At 50.3% G+C, this 11253-nt stretch overlaps 1 long non-coding RNA gene across 3 annotated transcripts; it reads right to left on the bottom strand.

Annotated features, from left to right (window-relative positions):
• Positions 1-1118: 1118 nt before the first annotated feature.
• On the bottom strand, positions 1119-10947 carry LOC112444893 (uncharacterized). 3 transcript variants are annotated; one of them, XR_009493376.1, is made up of 4 exons: positions 10860-10947; positions 10031-10275; positions 8763-9036; positions 1119-8492 (listed from the first exon to the last, which is right to left on the bottom strand). It is a non-coding gene; the product is annotated as an uncharacterized lncRNA (long non-coding RNA). The 3 variants fall into 3 exon arrangements; XR_003033277.2 differs by having other exon boundaries at positions 1119-7886; positions 8365-8492; positions 8763-10275; XR_009493375.1 differs by having other exon boundaries at positions 8763-10275.
• Between the last annotated feature and the right edge of the window lie 306 nt (positions 10948-11253).

The following is an 11253-nucleotide window of genomic DNA, read 5'->3' on the forward strand; positions in this document are numbered from 1 at the left end:
CACTATACTTCACATGCTGTACAATTCACACATCTAGTGTAAAACAGTGGGGTTTTTTTTGTATATTCACCAAGTTGTGCACTCGTCACCACGCTGTTGAACATTTTCATCACCCTCTTCCACTAGAAAGCTCCACGCTCATCAGCAGTCACGTCCATCCTCCCAACCCCCCTTCCTGGTGAGCACACCCCCACCGTCTGTCTCTATGGATCTGCCCCTTCCGGACATTTCCAGTAAACAGACTCATGCAACTCGTGGCCTTTGGTGCCTGACTTCTTTCACTTTTCCCAATGCTTTCAGTGTTTTCATCATGTATTGGTACTTCTTTTCTCTTTGGGGATAAATACTATTCCATTGTATAGACATACCACATTTCGTTCATCCGTTGATGGACGTTCGAATTGTTCCCACCATTTAGCTCTTAGGAATAATGATGCTATGACTATTCAGTGCAAGTTTTTGTGTGGATTTATGCCTTCGTTTCTCCTGAGTGAATGCCTAGAAGTGCAATTGCTGGGTCACGTGGGAATGCCACGTTTAACCTTCTGAGAACCTTCCAGACTCTTTCTAAAGTGGCCACATGGGTTCGCATTCCCCAGGGACACGACTCTCCTCCTTTCTGATTTCTCCATCTCTCTGAGCCCCTCTGCAGAGTTCTGTGCATCCCTCTCCAGCACACTCTTGTGTCTCCTCTGGTGTTTGACCTGCTCATTGAGTTCCTGATTTCAATTGTAATTTTTATTTCTGGAATTGCTTTTCAGTCATTTTCTGCAACTCTGATGTTTTCTTGCTTCTTTGTCATACTTTGAATGTCCTCTTTTATCTCTTCAAATGTTTGAGGAAGACTTCACACTGACAGTTGGAGAGTGTCGATTTTATGACCCCTGGGCTGCACAGTCTGCTTTTTCGCTTGCGGTGGCTCATTCCCTGCCCCTAGAGAAGCTTATGGCTTTGTTACTGGGGATTCTGAGGGCTGGGTCTGCAGTGCACTTTCTCTAGAGTTGCCTCCGCTTTGCCAGGCTCTGGAGGCTCCACCACCAACTGGGCCCACTTTATTTATTTTTAATTCAATTTTTATTTATTTATTTTTAACACCCAAAACGCTTTGTACTGGAGTATTCTTTTTTTTTTTTTTTGTATTGGAGTATTCTAACAATACTGTGATAGTTTCAGTGAACACTGAAGAAACTCAGCCTAACATACACATGCATCGGTTCTCCCCCCAAATCCCCTCCCATCCAGGCTGGCACATAACACTGAGCAGAGTTCCATGTGCTATACAGTATATCCTTGTTGGTTATCCATTGTAAATATAGTAGTGTGTACATGCCCTTCCCAAAGCCCTTAATTATCTCCCTGCCCCCAGCAACCATGAGTTCATTTTCGAAGTCCGAGTCCCTTTCTGTTCTGTAAGTAAGCTCACGTGCATCATCTCCTTTCAGCTGTCACATGTAAGGGTGTCACATGGTCTTTCTCCTTCTCTGACTTACTCCACCCGGAGGACGCTCTCTAGGTCCGTCCATGTTGCTGCAAATGGCAACTGGGGCGACTTTAGATCACATCCTCAGGGTGAGTCTTGATGTGCAATCTGGCCTGAGACACTCACGGGGGACTTTTCTCTTTCTTTTAACTGTTTCTGTTCTACTCAGAGCCAAGGCCAACATGAGGACATCTCCCCCCTCCCACCTGCAGACACTCAGTGGGTGGATTTTTACTGTTGTTTACCCACTGGGAAGGTCCTTTTTTGGAGGGTTCTCAGATTTTCGGGAGTTTCTGATCTGACTGACCTTCCTCTTTACTCAGGGAGGTTCCTGGAAGTGAAGACAACCCCAGCAAAAGGCCACCTGCAGACCGCCCTGATATACATTATGTTTTAATATATATATTAAAAATAAATTTTAATGGAGAATTTCACAAAGAATAGTATAGTGATCCCAACAAACTCATCACGTGTCATTAACCTCTGGCCAGTCTCAAAGCTCATTCACCTTCTGTGTGGTTCTGAAGCAAATTCTAGAAATCATACTATTTCACCTGAAAGTTCTTCAGTATACATTTCCAAACGATAAGAACTCTTTTCAAAATAAAGCCACAATATATGTATTCACACCTAAAATTTTAAACAATAATTTCTTAATATCATCAGTGTTCAATTTTCTGCTATAATCAGTGTTCAAATAGTCAGTTGCCACATAGCTATGAGATGGCTTTCTTGTTGTTGCTGCTTTCTTATTTCTGGCCTTAATGAAACCCCCTCCTTTCCCACCAACTTTGCTATAGATTAAAAAATGTTTAATTAGTATTGTTTCCGGTATTTGTATGTGTTTGTAACAAATGGAGTTCTCTGGATATCTAGTCGGTTGTTGATAGCTGTTCAGTTGCTCAGTTGTGTCCGATTCTGCAACCCCATGGACTGCAGCATGGGCTGCCCTGTCCTTCACCGTTTCCTGGAGCTTGCTCAAACTCATGTCCATTGAGTCAATGATGCCATCCAACCATCTCATCCTCTGTCGTCCCCTTCTCCTGCCTTCAATCTTCTCCATCATCAGGGCCTTTTCTAATGAGATGGCTCTTCCCATCAGGTGGCCAAAGTATTGGAGTTTCAGCTTCAGCATTAGTCTTTCCAATGAATATTCAGAATTGATTTTCTTTAGGATGGATTGGTTTGATCTCCTTACAGTCCAAGAGACTCTCAAGAGTCTTCTCCAACACCACAGTTCAAAAGCATCAATTCTTTGGTGTTCAGCCTTTTTTATGTTTCAACTCTCAGATCCATACATGACTACTGAAAAAACCAAAGCCTTGACTAGACGGACTTTTGTTGGCAAATTAATGTCTCTGCTTTTTAATATGCTGTCTAGGTTGGTCATAACATTTCTTCCAAGGAGCAAGTGTCTTTTAATTTCAGGGCTGCAGTCACCATCTGCAGTGATTTTAGAGCCCGCCAAAATAAAGTCTGACACTGTTTCCATTGTTTCCCCATCTATTTGCCATGAAGTGATGGGACCAGATGCCATGATCCTAGCTTTTTTTTTTTTTTAATTTTATTTTATTTTTAAACTTTACAATATTGTATTAGTTTTGCCAAATATCGAAATGAATCCGCCACAGGTATACCCGCATTCCCCATTGTGAACCCTCCTCCCTCCTCCCTCCCCTACCCTCCCTCTGGGTCGTCCCAGTGCACCAGCCCCAAGCATCCAGTACCGTGCGTCGAACCTGGACTGGCGACTCGTTTCATACATGATATTATACATGTTTCAATGCTATTCTCCCAAATCTCCCCATCCTCTCCCTCTCCCACAGAGTCTGTAAGACTGATCTATACATCGGTGTCTCTTTTGCTATCTCGTACACAGGGTTATTGTTACCATCTTTCTAAATTCCATATATATGCGTTAGTATACTGTATTGGTGTTTTTCTTTCTGGCTTACTTCACTCTGTATAATAGGTTCCAGTTTCATCCATCTCATTAGAACTGATTCAAACGTATTCTTTTTAATGGCTGAGTAATACTCCATTGTGTATATGTACCACAGCTTTCTTATCCATTCATCTGCTGATGGGCATCTAGCTTATATAAACAGTGCTGCGATGAACATTGGGGTACACGTGTCTCTTTCCCTTCTGGTTTCCTCAGTGTGTATGCCCAGCAGTGGGATTGCTGTGATCCTAGCTTTTTGAATGTTGAGTTTTAAGCCAGCTTTTCGACTCTCCTCTTTCACCTTCATTAAAAAGCTCTTTAGTTCCTCTTTGCTTTCTACCATAAGGGTGGTGTCATCTGCACATCTGAGGTTATTGATATTTCTCCCAGCAATTTTGATTCCAGCTTCTGCTTCATACAGCCTGGCATTTTGCATGATGTACTTTGCATATAAGCTAAATAATCAGGGTGACACTGTACAGCCTTGACGTACTCCTTTCCCAGTTTGGAACCAGTCTGTTGTTCCATGTCTGGATCTGACTGTTGCTTCTTGACCTGCATATAGATTTTTCAGGAGGCAGGTAAGATGGGCTGGTATTTTCATCTCTTGAAGAATTTTCCACAATTTGTTGTGATCCATACAGTCAAAGGCTTTGGCATCGTCAATAAAGCAGAAATATATGTTTTTTTGGAATTCTCTTGCTTTTTCTATGATCTCTGGTTCCTCTGCCTTTTCTAAATCCAGTTTGTACATCTGGAAGTTCTCGGTTTATGTTCTGTTGAAACCTAGCTTGGAGAATTTTGAGCATTACTTTGCTAGTGTGTGAAATGAGTGCAATTGTGCGATACTTTGAACATTCTTTGGCATTGCCTTTTTTTGGGATTGGAACAAAAACTGACCTTTTCCACTCCTGTGGCCACTGCTAAGTTTTCCAAGTTTGCTGGCATATTGAATATAGCACTTTAACAGCATCATTTTTAGGATTTGAAATAGCTCAGCTGGAATTCCATCACCTCCACTCTCTTTGTTCATAGTGATGCTTCCTAAGGCCCAGTTGACTTGGCATTCCAGGATGTCTGGCTCTAGGTGGGTGATCACACCATCTGGGTCATTACGATCTCTTCTGTATAGTTCTTCTGTGTATTCTTGCCACCTCTTGTTAATATCTTCTGCTTCTCTTAGGTCCATACCATTTCTGTTCTTTATTGTGCCCATCTTTGCATGAAATGTTCCCTTGGTATCTCTAATTTTCCTGAAGAGGTCTCTAGTCTTTCCTATTATATTGTTTTCCTGTATTTCTTTGTATTAATCACTTAGGAAGGCTTTCTTATCTCTCCTTGTTATTCTTCGGAACTCTGCATTCAGATGGGTATAACTTTCCTTTTCTCCTTTGCCTTTTGCCTCTCTTCTTTTCTCAGCTATTTGTAACCCCCTCTCAGACAACCATTTTTCCCTTTTGCATTTATTTTTTCTTGGGGATGATCACAGCCTCCTGTACAATGTTGCAAACCTCCATCCACAGTTCTTCAAGCACTCTGTCTATCAGATCTAATCCCTTGAATCTATTTGTCACTTCTACTGTATAATCTGGCGTGCTGTGATTCATGGGGTCGCAAAGAGTCAGATACGACTGAGCCACTGAACTGAACTGAACTGTATAATCATAAGGGATTTGACTTAGGTCATACCTGAATGGTCTAGTGGTTTTCCCTGCTTTCTTCAATTTAAGTCTGAATTTTTCAATAAGGAGTTCACGATCTGAGCCACAGTCAGCTTCTGGTCTTGTTTTTGCTGACTATATAGAGCTTCTCCATCTTCGGCTGCAAAGAATATAATCAATCTGATTTCGGTATTGACCATCCGGTGATGTCCATATGTAGAGTCTTCTCTTGTGTTGTTGGAAGAGGGTGTTTGCTATGACCAGTGTGTTCTCTTGGCAAAACTCTGTTAGCCATTGCCCTGCTTCATTTTGTACTCCACGGTCAAACCTGTCTACTGCCTGACTTCCTACTTTTGCATTCCAGTTCCCTATTATGAAAAATACATCTTTTTTTGGTGTTAGTTCTAGAATATGAACTAGAACCTGTGCCTTGAGAGCAAGCTTTTCTGTCTGCTGCCTGGTTTTCTTAATTCCCAGCTCCACCAAGTGGGTCAGCTCCTGTTATCCCCACTGGCACAGATGAGGAAACTGAGGTCTCCACGGGTTCCACAACTTGCCCAAGGTCATGAGTAGGGTCGAACTTGTTCCCTGATCCACGGGCTGGCAGGTCGTCGCCCAGGCACCTCGGTGTTGACAAGCGCTTTCCTTTGAATCCCTGAGCACCTGGAGAGCCTGGCATGGCAGGATGCTGCTGCCCTCTCGTGGCCATTAGGATCTCTGCAGGCCTGAGCTAGGAGCCCCTGGAGCCGGGTTGGGCCTGAACCCCTGACTCTGGAGGCCCTCAGTCTTTTCCTTGCTCCCCTCACTCCCCCAACCCCCCAGGGCCCGGGAGAGATGCTGCAGTGAAAAAGTGAAAAAGGAAAATGAGTTTTTCTTTTCTTTCCTAAGAACAAAGAAGAAGGAACAGTGAGCAGGCCTGATCACTGCTAGCTTTTACTTGGGTGTGTGCCCAATGGCTCAGTTGTGTCCGACTCTTTGTGACCCCGTGGACTGTAGCCCGCCAGGCTCCTCTGTCCATGGGACTCTCCAGGCAAGTATACTGGAGTGGGTTCCACGCCTCCTCCAACTATCCTTTGACTCCATGCTAATTACAACTTTACAGAACTCTCTTTGCAGACCCTCCCTTGTAGTTTTTCTCTTTTTGCCTTATAGAAAGAAGGCCTCAGCACAAAAGACAATAATGCACCCAACTACCCAACTGCCTGACCCCATTACTGGGCTACCTGACACCAGCCTGTGACCGCTTTTGAAAGAGCGCTAGAGGAAGGATGCAACATCCTGAAACCTCTGTTCCTCATCACCAACCCCTGACTGTGAGCCTGCATCTATATAATCCCCCCAGATTCCTCGTGGAAAAGGGGCACCGTTCTTAAGGCACAAACCTCCTGTGCTCTCCCTTCTGCCACCTGAGGATCACAGCCACCTTTCTATTTCTTCCAAACTGTCTCCATGGTTTTTTTTTCCTTACTTGGTTTTTGTGGGCACAAAGAAAGCCAAGGTTTTGGTAGCATCAGAGAGGAGAAATAACAAAAGCCTGCAGCTCCATCCTTTATTCCCTGAGGGATCTCAGTCAAGTCACCTAACCAGCCAGGCCTCAGTTTTCGCATCTATAGAATGGGCATAATCCCTCTTCAGGTAGGAGGATTTCTTGAGCAGGCAGGTGCTCCTGGAGAACCAGACCCTGGACTGGGGAAGACTCACCGGTAGCCCCCTCGTCACCCCCCTCACCCCACCCCCACCCCAGAGAAAGCAGCGGGCAGCCCGCGGAGGGTACACCACGTCCTTGCCGGGAGTAAACACTCTCGGTGCAAAGTCTGCAGCGTTTGTTGACTGGGCGGTGGGGGCTGCTCATCAAAGGCGGCCCAGCGCCCTGCGGGCCATTGCGGGCGGTGAGCTTTGGTCGGAGGCTCGTTGATAAGCAGGGAGGACGTGTGATCCCGGCCCGGGAGGGGCTCGGGCAGGAGGCGCCTCCCCCGCGGTCCGCTCCCGGAGCACCGGCTGCCCCGGTGCTGCCCAGGGACAAGGCCGACAGGCCGGCTCTGCCTCGCCGCCGCCTGAGGGAGGGTCTGTGTCCTCGCTGAGCCCAGCGCCCCCGCACGGGTCTCTCCAGGCTCAGCACCAGCCCCGGGTATCCAGGGGATCTGCGCGGGGAGGGGGTGGGGGTGTAGGTAGGTGCGGGGGCGGGGCGGGGAGGGAGATAACCCTCGGCCACTCCCCCCAGAGCCTGGGGGCTGGTGCTGCTTCTAAGACCCCAGGGGCAGAAGGCGGGGCCTTCAGGGAACCCAGGATTCAAGAACCCTTCCAGGCACCCTCCTCCACCGCGGAGGCGGAAGGTGGCTTCCTTCTAGAATCTGCGATCACAGCTTCTGGGGACCGCCAGATCCCCGCCCCGCAAGTCTGAGCGTCAGGTACGCTCCTGCACAAAGTCCCCCCTCCCCGCCCCCCGTCCCTGGCCGTGAGGAGCTCGCAAGATACCCCGCCTGGGTTCTCCACCGGGCAGTCCACCTGCCTACAGGCCACCTCCCCCTTCCACTCTTCCACACCCCACAAGACAGCCGCTCTTGGCCCCCGGCCGGGGTCACTGTTCCCTGCACACACCAGCCTCCCATGGGAGCGCCAGCCCCTGTGGGTACCTGTCCCAGCCGACTCTGTGAAGGCTCAGCCCACCTTGCCACCCGGCTCTGACGGCCCCTGTCTCCCCCAGAGAAAGGGGACCCTCAGGCCTACAGACACCCATTGGGAGACCCGAAGACCGCAGGGCCAGGAGGACTGCGACCGGCTGGGAGGAGCTGTGCCCGACCTGGGGGAGGGCAGAGAGGCGGCAGGGAGAACCATCAGGGGCACTGGGGAGCCGGAGAGGGTTTGTGTGAAGGGAGGGCCCTGCCAGGTGGGCATTTAAGGGCCATCATGCTGGCCACACTGACGGGCAGGCCACAGTGGGGAGAGCAGCGAAGAGAAGAAAGAGAGGTCGCTCAGTTGTGGCCGACTCTGTGACCCCACGGACAGTAGCCCGCCTGGCTCCTCAGCCCATGGGATTCTCCAGGCAAGAATACTGGAGTGGGTTGCCGTTTCCTCCTCCAGGGGATCTCCCCAACTCAGGGATGGAACCTGCAGACAGACTCTTTAATGTCTGAGCCACCAGGGGCTCCTGCAGCAAAGAGGGCTGTACGTAATACAGGGCAGCTTGTGAGCAGGACAGCATGTGACAGTCTGGGAGGGGGAAGGGGCTCGAGGGAGGGAGGCTGGGAGGGGGCGTTGGAGACCTGCAGAACCCTCACCAAGACGGATGCAGCAGCAATGGCCTGTGCAGCTGGCGATTGAAGGTCATCGCAGGGGCAGGACTGAATGAGCAGGTGGTGAGGCCAGGGGCAGCGAGTGTGGACCGTTGGCTGGAAGGGCTTGGCAGCTGAGCGGACAGACAGGAAGGCATGGCGGGGGATGGTGAGGTTTCGCTGCCCTTTCTTAAGAAGGGAGAATCTTGCTGGTGTTTGCAAACTGAGCGGCATGAGCTGGCCTGTGGCCAGACCTGAGGGGTCCCTGCAGGGGGCCAGGACCTGGGTAAGGGGAGGTGGTCGCTGCAAGGAGGGGGTTAGCCTGGCAGGGGCAGAGCCTGGAGGCTGGGTCCCCATCCCGGCCTGGCCACCGTCCAGCTGCCTGACCTCCCGCAAGTACTGACCTCTCTCTCCAGTCCTCAGGGGGGCAGTTAAGATGGGACTTCCTGCCTCCATTCTGACGCTGGTGCGTGCTCAGTCATTCAGTCGTATCTGATTCTTTGTGACCCCGTGGACTGTAGTCCACCAGGCTCCTCTGTCGTGGGATTTTCTTGGCAAGAATACTGGAGTGGGTTGCCATGCCTCCAGGGGATCTTCCCAACTCAGGGATCGAACCCGTGTCTCCTGCATTGCAGGCAGATTCTTTACCAGAAGCCCATTCTGTCTGATACTGAAGGTCTAAAACAGAACAGTAAGTACCCTCTCAGCCAGGGCGCCAAGCTCCGGAGGGGCCCACTCTGCCCCTCCAGCTTGCCCATGCCCCACAGGAGATCCGTGGGGACCCCTGGGAACCCCTGGTGACCCCCACCCCCCACCTCGCTCCAGCACAGGGCCCAATCCAGGCAGAATGGGCACCTCTCCCAGACCTCACCTCCTGCCGCAGACCCTCCCAGACCTCACCTCCTGCCGCAGACCTCGCCCTGGGGCGAAAGTCCAGAGAGGTCCTGGGCTGGGTCTCCGGACACCTGGCTCCAACACAGAAGGGCCCCAAAGGTTCCACCTGGCACTCTTACCTGCTGTTTCGACTGCGTATTTGTCCAGCCAACAAATAAAGAGGGAACTCACACTCTTTATTCCACATCTGTGGGCTGATTTATAACATTATTTTTTTATGGTTACCACCCATAATTTTATTATCTCGGTTCAAAACTCGCTAAGGTTTTGCCACATTTGCCAAAAACAAAAATATCAAAAGTATGTCACAGACAGTATGATGTGTCTCCATTAAACAGTTTGGAAGAGGTCTAAGAACATTCTCTCACATAAACAGAAGAGTTTTGTTTCCTCTTAAAAAAACACTCATAATTCTTAATATCATCAGAGTTATTTTTACAAGCATGAAATGATCCATCAGGATCTCTCTGTTGTCTCTTTTTATCCAAAATATCCCTTCACTTAAAAAAAAAAATGGCACGGATGTGTTGACAGTGACTTATAATTTTAAGCGGCAGGCATGGAACTGGGCCTGCCTTGGACCTGTGTCCTGGCACCCCACGTGCCTGGGGTGAGGGTCCCACAGAGGGAAACCTGATTCCACCAACCCAAGGGCGACCGACTGGCTCCTGTTGGCCTTGACTCGCCCAGTTTTAGCTCTGAAAGCTCTGCATCCTGAGGACCTCTCAGTTACAGGCAAACCGAGCTGGTTGATCACCCCAGTTAGTTCCCGGCCCACCTTGAGAGTAGGAGAGAGTGCCTTTCATCCTGAGACCAGCAAGAGGGGCTTCAAGGACCCAGGCGAACAGGCGTCTCCTGCTGCTGGCTCCACGCTGGATGCATTAAAGGCCAAGGTCATCCCTGTTGCTGCCCAGCTGGCTGTGGAACTGGACCGGTGGCTGTGTTTTCCGGATGACTGGGCAAAGGTGTGCGCCCTGGTGGGTCAGGAACCATCCAAGAAGTACCTAAGGCCCAGCAGAGAGCCTGAAAGAGAGAGATATGCACTCGGAATCCCCCAATCCTGGAGGGTCCCAGTCCCCTCCCGCCCTCCCTCCCGGAGGAGGACGGCAGAGGCCCAGCTGGCCTCCCCCGCTGTGGTTCCACTGCTGCTCGAAGCCTAGTGGAGCTGGAGGAGGGGAGAAGCCGTGACTGGGAATAAACCTTCGTTTTGATCATTAAACCAGAACTGGAGTTGTAATTCCTAAGCGGACACGGCCCTGGGACTAGAAGGGACCGGAGGATTTACTGCCCATGAGAGCGACCGGAGAGGTGTGGCAGCTGCCCAGGGGTCCATCCAGCTGCTGGGGAAGGTCTCCGCCTCACCCCGATCTCCTGTGTGTTTAGCTAAGGGCCCGTGGTGGATGTGGCTCTCAACAGAGGCCAGGTGTGTGCGAGCTACTTTGTGATTCCAAACAGCTCCTCAAGGTCAAAGATGAATGGCCGCCCCGGGCCCCATGGACACGTGTCTGCGCCCGTCCCAGTTTCTGGCGGCAGCCACACGGCGCCCTTCCCCTCCACTCGGCGTCCTCCCTGGCTCCGGGGAGCTGCCGTCTCCCGGTGCTCCTCACCTCTGAGCTTGGAGGGCCCCAAACGCTCAGCCCCTGAACCTTCTTCTTCATAACTGCTCCTCCAGGATCACAGGCTCAGATACTGAAGATTCCCATGTTTCTAAGCCCAGCCAGCCCTCCTCCCTAAGGCCTGGGTCCTGGCCACTCTGCTCCTCCACTGGGAAGTCTACTAGATCTAGGCTAGAAGAGTTCAAGGCGGGGCTCCACACTCTGATGTCACTAACACTGATGTCATAGTGAACGACAGGCCCTCAGCTGGGCTCCTGGGCCCCTCTCCCACCCCACACAGGAGCAGAGAGAGTCCGCAACATGGAAATCAAATCTCAGGCTCCCTCTGTTCCTGGCCCTCTGATGGTCCCCCAGCTCACTTGGAGGAGGTGTTTCCCAGGACCCT

This window comes from Bos taurus, chromosome 29, assembly GCF_002263795.3.
Source record: "Bos taurus isolate L1 Dominette 01449 registration number 42190680 breed Hereford chromosome 29, ARS-UCD2.0, whole genome shotgun sequence".
Taxonomy (NCBI): Eukaryota; Metazoa; Chordata; class Mammalia; order Artiodactyla; family Bovidae; genus Bos; species Bos taurus.